At 37.0% G+C, this 21513-nt stretch overlaps 1 long non-coding RNA gene across 1 annotated transcript; it reads left to right on the forward strand.

Annotated features, from left to right (window-relative positions):
- The first annotated feature begins 5818 nt into the window (after positions 1 to 5818).
- LOC142164666 (uncharacterized) lies at positions 5819 to 8730 on the forward strand. The gene is made up of 2 exons (XR_012695537.1): positions 5819 to 6866; positions 7814 to 8730. It is a non-coding gene; the product is annotated as an uncharacterized LOC142164666 (long non-coding RNA).
- Positions 8731 to 21513: the final 12783 nt, after the last annotated feature.

Genomic DNA, 21513 nt, shown 5'->3' on the forward strand with positions numbered 1-21513 from the left:
AATTAAGGAAACAATTAGTGAAGAATCAGTAAACATCACAGTTAATCAAATAAGGTAAGAAAACTAAATAAGGTCGCAAATAAAGGAAACAATCAAGAATCAGCACATAGGTTTTAACAGAGCAAATCAGTGAATCAAAAATTCAAAACAGTACTGATTTAAGGGGGGAAAATATAGGTTTCCATAAATAGACAAATAGTCTAAAATTCATAAGCACACAGAAATCAGTCGAGAAGTCAAACCAGAAACCCTATAGAGATGAACTAGGGTGAAAAATTACAAGACATTAAACAAAACAATGTAATAAGTAACACGGACATGCTCAGAGTCAAAGCAAACTATAAGAAACTTAGGGCTTTAGCATAAATTAACTAGGGTCAAAACAATCTTAACATGAATCAATCAGTAACACTCAAGAACAACGATTAAACACTCGAAAATCAGAAAAGCGGTGAGTTCGATAAACCCTAATTTTAGGGAAAAACGGAGAATCAATTGAAAAACCATAAGACTTTCGAGGAAACATGTGAAATACGTTCAATCGATCTCAGATCTGTACAGATCTGAGAATATCAAAGGTAAAAATTAGGGTTTTTTAGAAGTATAACAGAGATGAGGTCATAGACTTACGAAATCATGGATTCGTATCAAAATAGGAGAGGCTTCTCAAGGATCCAAGAAACAGGCAAAGAGATCAAAGATGCAAACCAGACCGCCTAGGTCCCTTGAGATCTTCTCAAGTATCCAAGAAACTGATGAACCACAGCAAATAGGAGGCCAATATAGGCCTGAGACGACAGAGAAACATTGTAGAACGGAGGGCTAAGCCGGTGACGACTCCTGAAGATTAGGGTTTAGGTAGAGAACGTTTGAGAGAGAAGGGAACGAGTGACAGCGGGGTATGGTGGGAAAATGATTTAGGTCAGGGGGTCTTTTGGAGTTAAAATTGGTAAGAACCAATATGGGCCGTTGATCTCAAAGATCAACGGCCAGGATTAGGGGGGGGGGGTCTGGGTCGGGTCTAATTGCATTTGGGCATGGGGTATATTGGGTTAGGGATTTGGGCTAGTTTTTGGGTCCGAAAATTAGTATTTTCTAGGGGCCAAAATTTAAATACCTAATTAATTTAATAAAATAATTTTATAAAATAGTTTATAAATGATACAAATGTGATTTGTGCATGAAAATGCTTTAAAATACTTACTTAATATTGTAAATATGAAAAGTTATTTTGTGTATAGATGATATAATTGTGCATATATATAGGCTATTGTTGCAAAAATATGCAATTCTAGCCTAAAAATGCAAATATGATTGTAAAAAAAGCAATTAAAATATTTAAACATTATATGGGCATAAATGATGAATTTATATGATTATATCATCATAAAAATAATATGAGGAATAATTATTGTATATTTGTATAAATAAAAATGTAGAAATAAATTGATTTAAAGCCTTTAAAATTATAGAAAAATGATAAAAACTTGTGCATGTTTGTAAATGCATCTACAATATTTTGAAAGTATTTAGGTATATTTAAATATATGAAGGAAAAATTGGGTATCAACAGCGCAAATACTTATAGAAACCCTCACATAAAAAGGGTTAATGTACGGAATCAAAGTGCTTCGAGGAAAATGCCAAGGCTGCACATAATAAAATACAAACAGAAAAATGTGCGCAGAACTCTTAAGCAAATGCAAAGGTTAAAGACTTGCATGGATATTCAAACGAAAGTGAGACTCAAACAGTACTTGAGCAAAAAAATTATTTTTATTTACAAAAATGTGCCAAAACGACAAAGGTACTAGAATGGGAAAAAGAAAAGAAAAGCTAAACTGCAGTATCTCTAGAACTAGGAGGAAGAGAAGTGTCTGTGTCTCTGAGAGAAGTAGATGGATCCACCGATGGCTCGACATTTTCCCCAATTTGGCCTTCAACATCATCGTCCTCCGATTCCTCTTCAATTTCCGAGAAATTCGAACTGGAACTAGAGGGACCAGGAGCATCAGACTGTGCTGGGAGCCTTTTTTTAATGGTAACTCAAGCTCACGGGCCTTAGCAATTTCGGCTTCAAAATCAGTGATACTTTCTTTGGCCTCTTCCAAGGTTTTTCTGCTCATGTTGTACATGGCGTAAGCTTTTTCAACAATGAGGGAAGTCGCTCGACGCTTAAGTTCTTCTTTGACTTGAGTTACCTCGGCAGGAAGGGACTCCCGGGTGGACCTAACAGATATGAGGCTCACATCAAGGTCGTGGACAGTTGAACTAAAGAGCTTATTAATCTAGATAATTTTCCTGTACTTCCCTTCCAACTGGGTATGTTTCAAGCCCGCAACATCAAGCTCTTAGATTTTGTAGTTCAAGGCTACCTCTAAGTCAGTCATTTTTTCAGCAGTGGCAGTCTCACGCTTGGTTGCAGCAAGAACGACGTCATGATCTTCATCCTATTTGGATTTAGCTTCATCAAATCTAACACTCAGCTGGCCAATTTATTAGCTAAGGTTAACCACCTCTTGCTTGCTTTGCTGCAAACGAGCTTCCAATGCAACGGCCTCAGTGGCCTTGGTTTCCAGTTTCGAGAGGCGAGAGACACTTTTCTCCCACTCTGCCAAAAGCTGATAACGAGCAGAAGTAAGTTTTTCCTTATCACGAATAAACCTTTGAAGGCCATCGGAAGCAAGGAAGTTGACATACAAAACAAGAAAGGTAAAACTTAGAATACACAAAAGTAGAAGAAATAACAAAGGAAGAAAGGACTGTACCACTACGTCATTATGCATGGCGTTGTTCAACAAGAATTCCCTTGATAGTGCTTGAATCTTTTCCCAATTTTTCTCTGAAGCTAAAAGCTTCAGATAATTAGCAAGCTCCACCGACCGAGATTAGCAGGTTGCATCTGGTAGAGACTGAAAGAATAACATTCCTCTTCCTATGGGGATCTTCAGAAGGGGCAGCATAATTTTGCCCCAAATTCCCATGAACTGGGGACTGGGGAAGAGGAACATCTCCTTCGTGATCAAATGTGGCCATTGGAGATGATGTAGAAGTTGCTGGTGGATGAAGATAGAAGTGATATAACAGTTTCTAGTGTTGGTGAAGACGGGGATGAAGCTGATGGAGTTGAAGGGTGTAAAGCAGCTGCATCGAGTGCAACGATGGTTGTTGAATGCTCACCAACCAAAGACGGTAGGGACCCGGAACTCAGCCCCACAGTACAGGGAACAGTAATGAGGGTTCGATAGCAGGAGTTGGGATTTTTCACTAAAACAAACTCTCCCCAAAGCACCGAGGCGTCGTCCTCAGTTGGTGTAACTAACTCAACAGATTGAGCATTCTATTGAGTTGATGATGAACGTCGCCTTCTATGTAGAGAAACCTCATCATCACTAGCTTTACCATCATTGTCAATCATTACGGTGTCTATGACCGGCTCGGGAGGAGGGCTAGTAATCACAATCTCCAGAGACGACTCAGGAGCAATAGTCTTTGCCCTCTTATTCTTTTCCCCGGCCATAAAAGAACGCCTTCTTTTTGGTTGCTTGTTCTTCGGCTGGGGGCTCTGTGGTAAAACATTTGTGCCCGAAGCAGGCCCGGAGACACCTGTTCGAGTAAGCACTTCCTGAAGCAGCATCGCCGCATCAGTAGGATCCGCCAATACGTCCTCCTCAGGGACAACAACATAACCTGCAGGTAGACCTAATTTCGTGAACAAGTCAGAAGGGTTCAACCAAGTTCTTCACATAAAAAATGGAAGCAAGGTAAGTTTAAATTACCATGATTTTTTCCTTCCACCCGTATTTAAGGGCCAGTTCTTTCCACAAACGATTTGGGCGTCGCAACGCGCAAGATCTTCTGAACCCACCGGTCCAAGCCTTCCACCACCGGTGGGATCCATCGAGTTGGTGAAACATGCAAAGGGTGAAGAGTCAATACGGCCATAGAGGAATATTTAGTAAAAAGAAATATTAAATGAAGATCTTACGAGTGCGGTTCCAAGCGGTTGGAAAGGATGAAGCCGTTGTCGGAATGATATTATTGGTGGAAATTGCAACGAACTGTTTCATCCACCCACGGTCGTTATCATCATCCATGCTAGTCAATAGAGTCTGGTGGCCGCGTTTGCAGAGGTTTATATCAGTCCCCCATGGAAAATCTAATTGGGAGAGTAGAGATTCATCATATGAGCTAAGGTTAGCTCTTCTCCAGTCTCCTGGAACAAACGCCGAAGGCAGGCGACTTTCCTCCACACACAAGGACATACTTGTGGCAAACACACTTGGTAGCGGAGGCAAAACTCTGCAATCATGGAATCTGACTCTCTACTCAAAGAAAATACACCCAAAGTAAAGGGATACATGTAAAAATATGTAAAACCTTCCTTGGGAAGGGTCACTTGCTTCGATAGATCAGAAGCAATAATATCCAACTCATGGCAGTGACCGTCTTCCTTCACAACACAAATATTGGAAGGAAGAATGGAAGAAGGTACTTATTGACAGCCCATGTACGAGGGTTAGCGGTAAAAAAAATTTCTTCGAAGTATTTTGTGGTATTAAGACTTCTAGGGATAATGGAACCCACCGTTGGAGGAGCAGAGTCTTCGGTTTTGTTCTTGTTCTTTGAAGAACTTGCACACTTTGAAGTGGAAGCCATTGAATGGAAGAAAGGAAAGGCTTTTTGAAGAGAGTTAGAGAAAAGATGGAAAACAAAGGTGCAAATCCGAAGCTTGGAAAATTATGAAGTGCAAGGGAAAAAAGGATGATGCGTATAAGTAAAATTTTGGCCGCTAAATTCATGGCCATGATAACCTCGATAATCGGCAAAAGTTGCGGTGAATCATGGGATGATGCGTGTTTGGGGCATTAAATGCGAAGAGACGTGCGTTTAATCATCCATCAGAAGCCTTCAGAGGGAGTTATAGTAATCCCCGCCAAAAGAGTGTTTTTACTAACTTTATGGTAACACAACGTTATGTCACCGAAAAGCAGAGAGACTATTTGTATAGGGTAAAATATGATATGACACGTGGTCATCTAAAGGAAGGACACATGGAACCCAAGACGGGGATGGCCAAAGACCGAACACAGCTATTCCTCTTGTCACTGGAAGGGATAATGTTCTTAAAGGTGTGTTAAATGCTCTGTGCCCGGTAGCATTTAATAAAAAATATTTTGCGGCATTAAGAGCGACGACCCGTTACAAGGAATTTGGCATTTATGTCCACTGTTATATCTTCATCAATGACCCTCATAATTGACATTAAAGGGGGCACGATCCTAGGACCTCATTCCCTAAATACAGCAAGAGATAGTGAGCTCAGTTATCATTGTAAAGAACACGAATTTTCTGGTAAACTTACACTACATTCTATACAAAGCTTAATACAATTTTACTTTCTTGCTTTTTGATTTCATTGTTGCTGTGCCCGGAAACCTTGGTCTCGGAACTATCATTTATGTTATTTCATCTGCATTTTAAGGCTAAGTATTACATAATTCTTTATTTATTTTATTATTATTTAGGATTAAATTAATTTACTTATCGAGAAAGGAAGTATAAATTCAATTATTGTCACTTTAGCCAATTTAATTACAACATCGTAACTGACCTGCACTATTCTCATTCTTAATTCTAACCCTATTTTATCAGTCTCTCTCTCCCGGTGCCCCACAAAAGGCTGCTACCAGGAGAACAGTAAAATGAGTAGAAGCCAGCTAGACTGTAGTATTTACTGTGTAAAAGAAACTGACAATGGTTAAAGAAAAGAAAACCCCACAAGAACCACTCTTTTTCTTCTTTTTCCTACAAAACTCTTTCCCTGATAAGGAGGGGGGAAGAGAGAAAGAGAAGACACTGTGATTTTATCCATATGTGTATAAATACACCATTCTACGCCTGTCTTTTCAACAGCTCTCCTCTTGTATAATATAAGGTATAGAAAAAAGAAAGAGAGAGAGAACCCCCACTAGCCACTAGGTTTGGTTTCTCTTTGGCAGAGATTTGTAGAGATCTTCATTCATACATCGCTTTCCCTTTTGCTCTGACTCTTAGGCCGAGAGTGACACTACACTCTACTTAAGCTAATATAACCAATACTACCTATCCCTCTTCCGTGATTCTTGCTTACTCTTTCCCCTTTCTCCTTTTTTCCCTTCTTTTTTTCTTCCATTTCTCTCGTTTTCTTCAGAACACTTGCATGGTTCAACGATTGATTTTCTTAGGGAAGTGGAGAAAAAGTTTTTTTTTCGTTGTTAATATTTATTTCGCTGATTATACGTTTATCTGTTTTGGATATTACGAAGTAGTAAGTTTTATAATGTCATTGCTTTTACTATTTGACGTTAAAGAGAGTTGGTCACTGCTTCAGGAGTATCTTTCCTTCCTTCACCAGATCATCAATTAACAGGGGTAAATGCGCCTTTAATTTGTATGATGTTATGTGAGTTTGATTTTGTCCTTGTAATCTGATCTTTCTACTGTGGTCAATTGCTAGTCTAGGCTTTCGCCAAGCTTCTCCTTCTTGGATTTGCAGTGGGTTAGGGTTAGGGTTCATTCAGCCAATTAGAGTAGGGGCAGAAAAACTAACAAATATTACTGCTTTTGAGTTACTGCGTCTCGTTAATTTTTTCCTTTGCCTTTTAAGAACATCTGTTTTCCTTTTAGGTCTAGGGTATGTTGCAGGTATATTACTTTCCACCTTCTATTCATTTGCCTTCAGAACCCTATATTAGCTCTTTAAATTTAGAAAAGAAAACACCAAAAATACATTTCATTTGTGTGGCGCCGTCCGATTTCAAGAGTCAAAAGAGTTGCTGCTTTCCACATGTGAAATCCATTGATCTTGAATCATAAGCATCAATGTAAGGAGAATTTCTACTCTCATATCAAAAATCACCATACATTTTTTATCTACCCAATTTTTTTTGATGAGATCTGCCAAAATATCTTCTTATAGAAAACTGAAAAAATTATGAAAATGTTTGGGCACATAACACTGCTTATTTGCTCGTTTGAGTTTTGAGCCTCTTAGAAATTTGTTTGTAATTTACCTGTTTCATTCATTTAATTCGGTATTGAATGGTTTAAGAGAGCTTCCTTCAGTCCACTCATAGGTGGATGAAGGGATTTGGATTAGCTGCCGACTCATTCATTCAAACACAGTAGAAATCATATATGTATTTCTATACGCTACTGTGAATGTGTGAATGATGCGGGAGGTAAATTCATCCCTTTTTATCTGTGCTTGGACTGAAGGGAGCTCCCTTTTGCCTTTTTCTTTACTTTCCTTTTCTTTTGACTCAACTGCTAATCATCCCTCTAGTTAGTTCTGAGAATGGATCACACTAATAAAGGATTGAAGCATGTTTGATTTTTCTTTTTCTTTTTGTGTAATAGTGTAGGCTATTTGTGACAAGCATGTGACCTGCTTTTATACTTTTTCTTTACTACTTTCAATTTTTTGTGATTCATTTTGGTGATAAACTGTGTTTTGGGTTTTGTTGCGAGAAGAGTAAGATCAAAATAGATTTTCTTTGTGAAATTATCAAAGGTGTTGAAATTTGGACTTAAGATTTTAAATTAGTTATTGTAATTTTTTTTAAAATGTAGGTGCATAACATTTGATACCCACTTTTAGTCATATTGTGAAAGACAATATCAGCTGATTATTTCATTGTCTTGAACAAGAATCTTGCAACTTGTTTAGTTAAACTAGGTGGCAAATAGCTCGTGCCCTCTTATTAGTTGGAATCCAAATTTGAAATATACTTTTAGTTGATCAGTACTTGCTGTGATTGTTCTTCTGCAGAATTGATTTAAGCATGAGAGAAGTTCTAATTACTCATGTTCTAATTACACTAAGCCCTCTTTTTCCATGTTATAAGGTGTTCCTCCTAATGTAAGTAGGTATTTTTCATTCAATTCCCTTTTTAATTTGTTTCATTCGGTGGTCCGTTCTTTTTATTGTGATGTTGTATAGTGGAAGCTAAGTGACCTGTGTGCCATTATGGTTTTAAGTTTTTTCAGATTCTTAATAGAAGGACAAGAGTTTTGTGTTAAATGCTATAACTTCATTTGAAAATCCATCAAATGAAAATGCTGCAATTTCTTACCTGTTTCTCAGCAATATATTGCTCTAGTGATGTACACCCATCCCTCTTCAGCAGGTGAAAACCCTCCTTCTCACTTCTCCTTCCAAGTTTCTTCTCGACTCTAAGATGCACAAAGCCATGAATGCTGTTAAGTAATGGCTTCTTGTTTTTACACATTTTCTCCTGTTTTCTTCTATATTCTTTTCTGGAAATCAAGATTCGGGTTTGTTTGGAAAATATTCTGTTGAAGTTGAAAAAATGGATTGTTGAAGTTAATACTACAACAAAAACAACCCAATGGAATTTCGAAGTGGGCTCTGGGGAAGATAATGTATACGCAGACATTACCCCTACTCCGGAGGAATAGAGATGATGTTACTGATAGACTCTCGTCTTCTAAGAAGAGACAGTGGAGGATTGTTGAAGTTGAATGTGTGTAAAAATGAATTTCAATAAAGTTAGAAGTTTTAATTTGAGATAATAGATAAAATTGTACGTTAATTTACAAAGAATATTTAAATTATTTGCAAAAAATATGTATGTTCAAATGCCTACTATGTAGTAGTGCATTAGATGGCATTGGAACTTGTAACTAATTTAATGCCTGCTATTTTATTTAAGTATGTTGACATTCGTGAGTTTTTTCATTGAACATAGGTTTTCAAGGGGTGGTTTTGTTAATTTATTTGTCCATCACCATGCTTAAAATATTAATCATCAGTATCAGTGTGATAAAGCCTAAAAAGGACTAGGAGCTGCAGCCTATCCTCTCAAATGAGCGGCTTTCTTGACCCTCGGAATGTGTTTTCCTTTAGGTTACAATCTAACTTTTCCTTCCCTTTAAACCATAAAAACAAAAGTTGCAATGCTGCACTTCTTTTCTGGAGATTAACTCATTTATCGAGTAACATATTGAATGAAAAAATCATTAAACAATTTCTGACGTTTGTACTTGTGCTTGTGCGTATACTACTCATGTGAAGATTCTAAGTTATTGAATTTATTAGTTTTAAAAAAGGAGTTCATTGTGTAGTTCGAGAACGGGGAAGTACTACAATGTCTCTTGTTTTTATTGTAATTTTGGAGTAATGGCCATGTTTTGTTATTTTCAACGAGCTACTTGACTGTCTTTTTTTGCATTTATCTCGCAATTTTTTTTCATTTCTTTTCTTGCTTTTGATAAAAGCGTTTTCTGCCAAATCTTTTTTATGCCATTTTCTTGATTTTTCATCTGAACATTCCACTGTTGATGTCATGATTAAGTGGTCATTGTCCTTTTCGTGTTTGACACGTGTTAATTGGAAACTTAAATAATGCAATAGACAGTTCAAGATCTATTAAAAATCAGTTCATTGGGAAGGTGAAATGAGGAATCAACTTGGCATCTCTTGTATGTCGTCAGTGGAAGATCTGTTTATATGCATTCAAGTTTTCCATTTTTATTGCTGTAGAGCTAAATTTCGATTTCATCAGCCATGCGTAAAGGTATATGTGGTTAATACAAATACTTTTGATTAATGTTGAAGTTGTTGATGATTAATACAAATAGATTGTCACAAATTCAAAAATGCTACTATTGTATTTGTTTTAGTCGTACTTTGAGATTATAAATTACCGAAATTTTCTTCAAAATGGGAGAAAAGAAAAGTTTTTTTTTCTTCCTTTTTTCCTTTTGACTTTTTGTTCTGAAATTGAGCTAAGTTAAACTACTATAGGGTACTTTGTTAGGCTAGTACTCAAAAAAGTACTACCAAATCTTGGGAAAAAAAAGAAGCAAAAAGTGCATACACGAGCCTAAGATTATGTCCATGTTTAGCTTTAATCTTTTTCAGTTGATTTTAAACTTAAACTTTCATTTACTTTATTCTTTCTTTTATAGAAACGATCTGTATTTTCTGGTGCAATCCAAATCTTACTGAAAACATTGTGAGATGAGCAGAAATTGAAGGGATTTGATTAGGGTTTCGAATGTATCTTCGGAGAGAAAAAGTTCTATTTTATTATCTATTTCTGAGAGTGTAAAGAATAATGACCCGATGGGTCTTACAAACAGCCACCATACTCTACTTATTGTCTGGGCCTAAAAGTGCCATGTGCCAACCCGGCAATACTGTGACCAAAATGCTATAAAAACAACCCAATATACAAAATGACTCAGACGAACATATTAAAGAGAGAATGACACAGTTACTCACAAAAACGAAACTATTTACCCTTGTTTACCCATTTGTTTTCCTACCCATCAAACTAATTATATTTCCTACCCATAGTAGTTTTTGTGGGGAGTTTTTCTTTTTTCTCCAATTCTTTTTTATTTCTATGTTTATTTTCTTTTTCCTTTTTTTCTTTCTTTTCTCCTTTTATTTTTTTTCTCCTTTTCTTCTTATTTTCTTCTTTTTTTCCCTTTTTAATTTCATTTAACTTCTTTTTTTATATTCTTTTTCTCTTCATAATCTAATTTCATTTACTGTTTTCACTATTTTTATTATTCTTTTTTATACAATAAGAAAAAATAACTAATATTGTAAATATTTGTTCATCTTTTTTTAATATAACTAGTACAATATACCTTCTTTTTTCTTTCTCATTTTCTAAATTCAATTATCAAACTGAAATAATATCAGTTGTCACTTGATCTAATTCATTGAATATCACACTGACTGCTGCTAAGCACCATAAATTACATAATCAGATTCTAAGAATTAACACGTGATTGCTATGCAAACCTTGATCACCTTCCCTACAAATATCATTACACACTCTACCATTAGCAGTAATACAACCAATTATAGAGCAAGAAAACATAATCTACGGCAACCAAATCTCCATATATACTAGTTAGAATAAAAATGATAAAAAAATATTGAAAATGCAATAAAAGTATAAGTAGCTAAAAAGACTTCTTGTACCATGTGATACCAATATGGTATATATGTATACCAACAGAGCATATGATTGCTCTAGAATATTGCTACAACTATACTACTGTGCCAAAACATTAACAGACGCAATAAAAGTATGAGAAAATTACATGCTCATATTGCAAGCTAAATATTAGCAAAACAACTTGCTCATTCCATTATATATAGTTGTATGGGGTCGTTCCAACAATTGCCTATAATTATAAAACTATTACATAATACACATAATTTATGTCCATCGGTACACAAATTTCAGCACTACAAATCATGTTCATATAAATAATTTCATAATAGAATTCACTTAAAATACAGCTAAAACAATCAAAACAATGTTCAAACTACCATATGATACCAATATGACATATAACTATACCAACATGGTATACAACTTTACTGGTTAATTCCTGGCAACTATATTACTATACTACTATTACATAATACACATGCATAAAGAGAAAAATAAAGAAAATAGTGTACCACATATTAATATAATAAAGTATTTCAAAAAATTGTACTATATTACTATTATTTAAAATAAAATCAAATATTGTACCAATTAAATGCAGCTAATACAACCAAAAAATGATTCAACTAGCATATGATACCCATATAGTATATAACTATACTAATATGGTATATAGTTGGAATAAATTATATACCAAAATGGTATATTTGTATACTATTTGGGTATACAATACAAATTCATCATCTTCTCTGGTTCAACTATATTTCAACCCAAATTTCTAAAATCTACTACAAAATCTCCATCAAATTGATTAAAACTTTAGCTACAACCTCCAATCAACTTTCCAAACAAACCCATATGGGATCATATCAAAATAATTAAAAACTCAAACAAACCAAGTTATGAGTTTCAAGTTTCAAGATCCTTCAATGATGGATTTAATTTTCTCACAATAAAATCTTTGAAAATTAGCATTAACATCATAATCAAAGAACAATACCCAATAAATTCCAACAGCAAATACTTCAACACACATGAAAATTCAAATTTTAGTTAGATAGTACATATTACTTTTTGTTTTACTTTTAAAAGATAAAACAAACTATGGAGCACAAAAAAGGGGTGATGATAGCAGAAAAAAGTACAATACTAACAACACTGCCCACTATTGAGAAAAGCTAAATATTCTTTGGCTTCTTTTTTGGATTCACACTTTGCTGCTTAAATTAGATATGTCCATCGCACGCGAGAATTGGGTTGGGCGGGTAATTAGTTGTAATAGAATAGGTATTGATGTAATTACATTTAAAATAGGTAATTACGGGTAATTACTTTTGATTAGGTAGGTATATAGGGTAGTTTTCCCAATAAAATATTTAAGGTACCTAATTATAGAAAACTGAAGACGAGTGAAAAAACACCCAACTAAAGAAACCAACTAAAATTTGCCCAAGAAATGATGATGATGATGATGATAATGATGGAGGGCACCAGGGCGAGGCTTAGTGAGAATATCAGCCAGCTGTTGAGAAGTAAGCACATGAGAAATGTGAATCAGACCATCATGAAGCTAGGTCCGGATGAAATGGCAATCCACTTCGATGTGCTTGGTTCGTTCATGAAAAATAGGGTTCCTAGCAATGTGCAAAGCAACCTGATTATCACAAAAGATAGAAATGGCAAGAGAAACAGTGAGACCAAAATCAGACAACAGCCTGGAAAACTAAGTATGCTCAGCACCTACTTTGCTAAGGGCCCTGTATTCAGCCTCAGCTAAAGATAGAGAAACAACTGGCTACTTTTTGGATTGCCAGCTGATGAGATAACCACCCAAAATAACACAAAACCTTGTGACAGATTTGCGAGTGTCAGGGCAGGCAGCCTAGTCACTATCTGAATATGCATGGATAGAAAAGTCAGGAAAAGTGAGTAAAATAGTCATAAATATACAGTCCCTTTGAGATAGCTCAACACATAGAGTGCAGCGGTCATGTGCAAAACCCTAGGACTCTTCAAGAATTTACTCAAATGTTGTACAACAAAGCATATATCAGGTTGTGTATGTGTAAGAAAAAGAAGCTTGCCCACCAAACTTTTATACTGATCAGGGAAAGGTAACAAGTCGCTCGCATCTGCATCTAACTTACAGTTGAGCTCTAAGGGGCATACAACAAGGGACACAACAGTATAGTCAAATTGCTGAAGTAGATCAGAAATAAACTTCTTCTGATTTAGAATAACCCCACCAGGATAGTAAAAACCTCAATACCCAAGAAATAGTGTAAGGAGCCCAATCCTTTATTTTAAACTGAGCATCGACAAACTGCCTTAAGGTAGAAATTTCAGTAGTGACATCCCCATTAATGATGATGTCATCCACATAAACTACCAATAGGACCAGGTTGCCAGAAGCACCCTTGATGAACAAGGAATAGTCATTGAGTGAGTGAGTATATCCCTTGGAATAGAGAGTATGAGACAGCTTGACATACCACTGCTTTGATACCTGTCTTAACCCATAGAGAGACTTTCTCAATTTGCAAACAAGAGGGGCAGAACCAGAGGGAGCAGAAATATTCAAATCCTGGGGTAACTTCATGTAGACATCCTCTCTAGATATCTATGAAAGAAAGCATTATTAATATCTAATTGGGAAAGAGACCAACTGTGCTTGATAGCCACAACTACTAAGCATTTAACAGTAGACATTTTGATGATAGGAGAAAAGGTTTCTGTGAAGTCAACTCCCTCAACCTGAGTATCGCCTCTAATGACAAGTCTAGCCTTGTACCTCTCCACACTCCCATCAACTTTGTACTTGATTTTGTAGACCTATTTGAAACCTATAGATTTTTTACCAGAAGGTAGTGGAACAATATCCCAAGTGTGATTAGCATCCAAGGCATCAAATTCCTTTCTCATGGCATTTTGCCAAGCTGGAACTGAGGCAACTTGAGAGTAACTGAAACGTTCAGTTTCCACAGGTGGTAAAGAGGAAGAACTAGAAAAGGAAGAAAGCTAACAAATATAATCCTTCAAGTAAGAAGGAGTAGTATGCTGCTTGGATGATTTTCTAAGTGTTGGGGAAGGAGGAGGTATAGATGAAGGAGAAGACACATCAGGATGAAATGGTTGTAAGGGAGAATGCAAATGAGAGGTAGGAGAAAAAGGAGAAGAAGAAGGAACAGGAGGAGGAAAAGGCATAGGGTCCTAATAAAGGACAGAAGAAGGTAGAAGCGGTGGGAAAGAGGAAGGAACAGAAGAAGTAGGAGTAGCAAAAAGGAAACATGTTTCATGAAAAATAACATCCCTAGAGACAAAGCATTTCTTAATGTCTAAGTTGTATAGCTTGTATCCCTTTTTAGCAAAAGGATAACCTATGAAGACACATGGAATGTCCCTAGGTTGCAATTTATCTCTTTGAGGAATAGGAACAGAAGCATAAGCCAAGAAACCAAAGGTCTTTAAGTTAGAATAACTAGGAGGTTGCCCATATAGAATCTCATAAGGTGACTTTTTTCTAAGGAGTTTGGATGGAATTCTGTTTAACAAGTATGTAGCAGTGAGAAGACAATCTCTCCAAAAGGTGACAGGTAATTTAGATTGAAACAATAAGGCTCTACAGGCTTCAAGAAGTGTTCTATGTTTCCTTTCAATAACCCCATTTTGCTGTGGCGTGTGAGGACAGGTAGTTTGGTGAATGCTACCAAGTTGACTGAAGAATGAAGAACCAGAATTGCTGGAACCTAGTTCCAAAGCATTTTCACTACTAATGACTTGGAATTTTGCATTGAACGGGGTTTGGACCATGGCTAAGAAAGCCTTGATCATAGAGAAAGTGTTGCTTTTTGAACCTAGTAAATGAGTCCAAGTAGCCCTGGAAAAGTCATCAACAATGGTAAGGAAGTACCTTGAACCAGATGAAGTAGGTATATGATAGAGTCCCATGTATCAATATGAATCAATTGAAAATGTCTAGTTGCACTAATTGAGCTATCAGGAAAAGGAAGTCTAGTTTGTCTAGCCATAAGACAAATAAAACAAGGAAAAGATTGCCTACAAGAAAGAGAAGAAGAAAAAACAGAAATATGTCTTATATTTGCAAAAGGGATGTGTGCCAATCTTTGATGCCCAATAAAGTTCATATCATTCTATCACAACCCAAAATCCTAGCATGTCGTGATGGCGCCTAACGTGGTACTAGGCAAGCCGACACCTCAAAATATTTCTAACACTTTAAAATGAGAAACGAACTATAATAGGTTTAAATAATTAAATCTCTCATAAACTGGATAGAAACTCAAAACTCAAAACGAAAGTTCCCAAAACCTGGGTGTCACAGAGTACATGAGCATCTATGCAACACAAGTTTGAAAATGCTGTCTATGAAAAACTAAAACTAAATACATAAAGCTGAAAGATAGGGAAGGAGAGTCAAGGTCTGCGAACGCCGGGCATCTACCTTGAAATCCCTAAATGATCAACCAGCTCAGATAATCAACGCCCACTGTGTCCGGAAACACCTAGATCTGCACATGAAGTGCAGGGTCTAGCGTGAGTACAACTAACTTAGTAAGTAACAAGGCTAACTATTGAACTAAAAGTAGTGATAAGCTTCACAAATAAAGTTCAATTATAGAAAATACAATACAGAAAAATAGGCATGCTTTCAAGTTCGACTGTTAAAGCCAAAATAGTTAATTCATGTCAAGTTCAATTGAAACATGATATAGTATCTCTCAGAAACTAAACGACAGTGATATATACCGGTTATATATTAATGACAAGAGGGGTTGCTCTGATGGTAAGGAACCTCCACTTCCAACCAAGAGGTTGTGAGTTCGAGTCACCCCAATAGAAATATGGGGAGTTCTTGAAGGGAAGGATGCCGAGGGTCTATTTGGAAACAACCTCTCTACCCCAGGGTAGGGGTAAGGTATGCGTACACACTACCCTCCCCAGAACCCACTAGTGAGATTATACTGGGTTGTTGTTGTTGTTGTAGTAGTGATGAAATCAAGTGCATATTCTCAGAGTAACAGTCACCAAGTCCTCCCATTCACTCCAACCTCACAGTCACTCATTTCTCACAGTCTCTCATTTCTCCCAATCGCTCGACACTCGTACTCAGTAGGTACCTGCACTCACTGAGGGTAAGCAGACTCCGGAGAGGCTCCTTCAGCCCAAGCGCTATAATCAACCAATCAAGGAATTCATCAATAAAACATGCTGCAGGGCGCAACCCCATCTCATAAATATCCTCACATTCAGGCCCTCGGTCTCACTTAGTTATCAATCTCTCCAGCCTCTCGAGCTCTCAAAAATCATGATAATCAGCCTAAGCGATGATATAATGTATCAATAAAGAACAACAAAGACTGAGATATAATATGCAAGTTAAAAATATGACTGAGTACAAAATGGCAATTTAACAAATAATTCAACACGTGACACGACCTCTATGGGTCCTTACAGTACTAGCCCATAGCCTAAACATGATTTATAACATGATTTGCAGCTTAATTTCTATAGCACATAGAAAATATACGGATAACAATAGATATTTCAACTATACAGTTCCATGGAATTGACCAAGTCAAAATTCCTATGTTGCACGCCCACACGCCCGTCATCTAGCTTATGCGTCACCTCAACGCCTATCACATAACACGTAATATGGGGTTTTATGCCCTCAGAACAAAATTTAGAAATGTTACTTACCTCAAACCGTGCAAATCCCTACTCCAACACGCCCTTGCCTCGCCAATCGGCCTTCAAATGCCTTGAATCTAGCTACAAATAGTTCGATACAATCAATACGAGCTAAAGAAATTAATTACATAAGAAAATACTAAGTTGACTCAATTTACCAAAAGTTGACTAAAAAATCGGCCCTCGGGCCCACGTCTCAAAATCTGATAAAAGTCATAAAATATGAAGGCTCATTCAACCACGAGTCCAACCTTACCAAATTTACCAAAATCCAACACCAAATCAACACCCAAATTCCTAATTTAAACTCTCCAAATTCCTAGCCTCAACACCCGAAATTACACCTCAAACCCACATAATCTAGGTGGAAAAATCAATGGGGAAATATAATTATTGAATAAATTTAACCACAAGTGACTTACCTCAAGAAAATTGTCTAAAATTCTCCCAAAAATCGCCTAATCCCGAGATTGGAATGTTCAAAATTAAGAAAATTACGGAACCCTCCAATTTAAGGTTCTGTCCAGCCTTTTCGCTCCCCCAAAAACTTAACCGTATCTGCGGTATCGTAGAAGTGACAATCCTTCTGCTTCTGCGGTGAACCACTGGCACTGGGTCTTTGCACCTGCGGACCATGCTCCGCTCCTGTGCAAACGCAGGTGCGACCCTCTTTCCCGCTCGTGCACTCCCCCCCCCCCACTACAATAAAAAGGGGATTTAGCGGTAATTATTTAGCAGCAATAAACTAATTGTCGCTAATTTATTCATGAAAGGCAAATATTAGCGGTCAATAAATATTAACCAGTAATTAGTATATTTTTAGTGGCCATTCAAGAGAATAGACGTTAAAATTATTATTTTTACTTTTAGTATTGCCTCCAATTTTTATTTTTATTTTCTAAATCCTTCCCGCATAAATATATACCTTCTCAATTTAGCCTAAAGACTATTAAAAAAAAAATCAGAATTATCTTAATTGAAAAACCCCATATTACACAAATCTCTTCCACTAGCCTCTGCAACCAAATTCGCCAGCCACCCTAACACCAAAAGTAAGTTTCAATCTCTATTTTTAGTGTTGTGTTGGGATGATTAAAAGTTTCTAAATGGTTGAGTCTATAGCTTTGATGCTCGAAGATCTATTCATTGACTTTGTATCTTTTCTAGTTTGGAATTGGCGAATCTATAGCATGATTTTGAATTAAACAAACTATTAATTTTTTATATGGCATTGTTCTTACAGTTATTTAACTTCATTGTTCCTATATTCTAGCTCTATAGTTGTTTATAGAAAAAGCCGGTTTGAGCAATTCAAGGTGAAATCAGGGTTGAGCCAGAATAAGTTTTATTTTTAAATTTTTTTTGTAATATATATTTTAGAATTTTACTTATCTGTCAAAGCTTGGGTTGTCTGCGTAAGGAGGAAGAGGTTGAACGTGAATAAATACTAGTTTATTTTTCAGAAAATCTAAAATTGAAAAAACAAATCATGTGTGTTGTGATAAAAAAAGTTTATCCAGTCAGCTTTGACATGGTTTTCTTAGTACTATTTTTATACTAGTACAATATCCTAGTTTTTGAAATTTTATAAACCTGCAATTGATCCATGTATTCTAAGTTAGTAGGGAATACAATTGATTGGAAAATTCATTAAAGTTAATTTTTTTGTTATAATCAATATTATTTACCCATCTTCTTTGATATTCCTTCTTTTCCGATTCAAATAATAAAGTTGATGTAATTTTATTTTTGAGAAGTGCTTGGAATAAGTTTTGATTGATATATCTTAAATTTTTATGCTTTGAATTTATGCATTAAGAACAAGATTTAGTTAGTATTTAAAGGCAATTTCTTAATGCAATTCCAATTTTGAGAAGATGATTTAGCTAGTATTTTATTAGCTAAGTATTTTTTTCCTTGAGAGTACCTGATTAAAATTAGTTTAATTAGTTTATGCTTGTAGATTAAACTTATGAAACGCTGAAAATATAATGATATAAAGTTTTTGGTGCAGCGTACGTTGTTTATTTCGTCATTTAAATTGACCAAGAAAACGTCGCGCTCTTATAGTACTTTCTTAGGATTGTTATTTCTTATAACTTAATAAGAAACTATCATGATTAGTGTCCATGTTCTATTTTCATTCCTGTGTGTACTACTTATTCTTCAGAGCGGTTGGCAGGGATCTATATTCGGGAGATTGTTCGTTTGCATGGTGTCCCAATTTCCATCATTTCAGATAGGAGCACTCAGTTTACTTCTCAATTTTGGAGGTCTGTGCAGCGAGAGTTGGGTACTCAGGTTGAGTTGAGCACAGTTTTTCACCCTCAGACGGACGGGCAGTCCGAGCGCACTATTCAGATGTTGGAGGACATGTTGCGTGCTTGTGTCATTGATTTCGGAGGGTCATGGGATCAGTTTCTACCGCTCGCAGAGTTTGCTTATAACAACAACTACCAATCGAGTATTCAGATGGCTCCATATGAGGCTTTGTATGGGAGGCGGTGTAGATCTCCAGTTGGTTGGTTTGAGCCAGGTGAGGCTAGGCTATTGGGGACAAATTTGGTGTAGGATGCTTTAGAAAAGGTGAAGGTGATTCAGGAGAGGCTTCGTACAGCGCAGTCAAGACAAAAGAGTTATGCTAACAGGAAGGTTCGGGATGTGTCCTACATGGTTGGTGAGAAGGTTTTGTTGAAGGTTTCAACCAAGAAGGGTGTTATGAGATTTGGGAAGAAGGATAAATTGAGTCCTCGGTTCATTGGGCCTTTTGAGGTGCTTCGGAGGATTGGGGAGGTGGCTTATGAGCTTGCTTTGCCACCTAGCTTGTCGAGTATGCATCCGGTATTTCATGTTTCTATGCTCCGAAAGTATATTGGGGATCCGTCTCATGTTCTGGATTTTAGCACGGTTTAGTTGAATGATAATTTGACTTATGATGTGGAGCCAACAGCTATTTTGGAGCGTCAAGTTCGAAAGTTGAGATCAAAAGATATAGTTTCAGTGAAAGTGCAGTGGAGAGGTCGGCCCATAGAGGAGGCTATCTGGGAGACCGAGCTAGAAATGCAGAGTAGATATCCTCACCTGTTTGAGGCTTCAGGTATGTTTCTTGACTCGTTCGGGGACGAACATTTATTTAAAAGGGGGAGGATGTAACGACCCAGCCGGTCGTTTCATGAGTTACCGTTCTGTTTCCCCCATTTTTACTTCGTATTGCCTTGTTCAGCTGTATTTTTGTTACCGGATTGGTTGGTTCGGGTTCGGAGAAGTTTTGGTAAGGTTTGAGATACTTAGTCTCTTTTGAGGAAGCTTAAGTTGGAAAAATCAACCGGATGTTGACTTATGTTTTAAAGGGATCGGATGTGAATTCCGATGGTTCGGATAGCTTCGGGAGGTGATTTGGGACTTAGGAGCGTGATCGGAATGTGTTTTGGAGGTCCGGAGTGGATTTAGGCTTGAATTGATGAAATTGGAATTTTGGCATTTTCTGGTTGATAGGTGAGATTTTGATATAGGGGTTGGAAGGGAATTCCGGAAGTTGCAGTAGGTTGGTTGGGCTATTTGGGATGTGTGTGCAAAATTTTAGGTCATTCGGATGTAGTTTGATAGACTTTTTGATCGAAAGCGGAATTTAGAAGATTTTGGAATTCTTAAGCTAGAATCCGATGCGAATTTGGTGTTGTTTTAAGCGTTGCGAAGGTTGGAACAAGTTTAAATGAGGTTATGGGATATGTTGGCATGTTTGGTTGAGGTCCGGGGGGCCTCGGGTGAGTTTCGAGTGGTCAAACGAACTATTTCATGTTGTGGGAAGTTGTAGAAAAATCTGCTGAAGTGTTGCAGATAGCAGTGCTTCGCGTTCGCGAGTGGACCCTCGCGTTCATGAAGGGTTAGTAGGTGAGGCTGAAGATTTAGCCTTCGCGTTCGTGAAGGAGGTCCTGCATTCGAGAAGGGCTGAGGTCTTTGAGCATCGCGTTCGCTAGGTATCAGACGCGTTCGCGATGGTTTGAGTTGTAGAGTCATCGCGTTCGCGAGGGAGTGCTCGTGTTTGCGTAAAGAGGAATTTGTGGTCAATGTCAGGTTGTGCTTCGTGAACGCGAGCCTTTGACCGCGTTCACGAAGAAGGTTTTAAATGCTTGTGCAGAATGTTTAAATAACCATTGTCCGAGATTTTGGGTTTAACTTTCATTATTTTTGAGCGATTTTGGAGGTTTTTGAAGAGGATTGAAGAGGGAATCAAGGGGGAATACTTGGAGGTAAGATTTATGGACTTAATACTTGATCCTAATGTGAATTCTACCTAATTAATCATGGAATTTAAGCCTAATATTGAAGAACTAAGGCTTGTAATTGGAGACCTAGAATTTGGTATTTGAGGGGTCGTTTGTGGTTGGATTTTGATGGTTTTGATATGAATGAACTCGGGGAGTAATAAGGAGTCTATTGATGTAATTTATATCGGAATTCGAGACGTGGGCTCGGGGGTCGGGTTTGGCCAATTTTGGAATTTGTGTTGTAATTTGATTTCTTTCGAGTGAGCTTTGTTTCCTTAGCATATTTTGATGGTTTTGCACTAATTTTGGTTAGATTTGGAGCATCCGAAGGCCGATTCGAGAGGCAAAGGCATCGCGGGCTAGAGATTTGGACCGGATAGAGGTGAGTAATGATTGTAAATGTTGTCCTGAGGGTATGAAACCCCAGATTACACATCATTGTGCTATATTGAGGTGACGCACATGCTAGATGACGAGCGTGAAGTCGTGCGGATTAAGACTTAGTCCATCTCGAATGACTGTTTTACTGCGTATTTGATTGTAAACGATTT

Source organism: Nicotiana tabacum, chromosome 10, assembly GCF_000715075.1.
Source record: "Nicotiana tabacum cultivar K326 chromosome 10, ASM71507v2, whole genome shotgun sequence".
NCBI classification, from domain to species: domain Eukaryota; kingdom Viridiplantae; phylum Streptophyta; class Magnoliopsida; order Solanales; family Solanaceae; genus Nicotiana; species Nicotiana tabacum.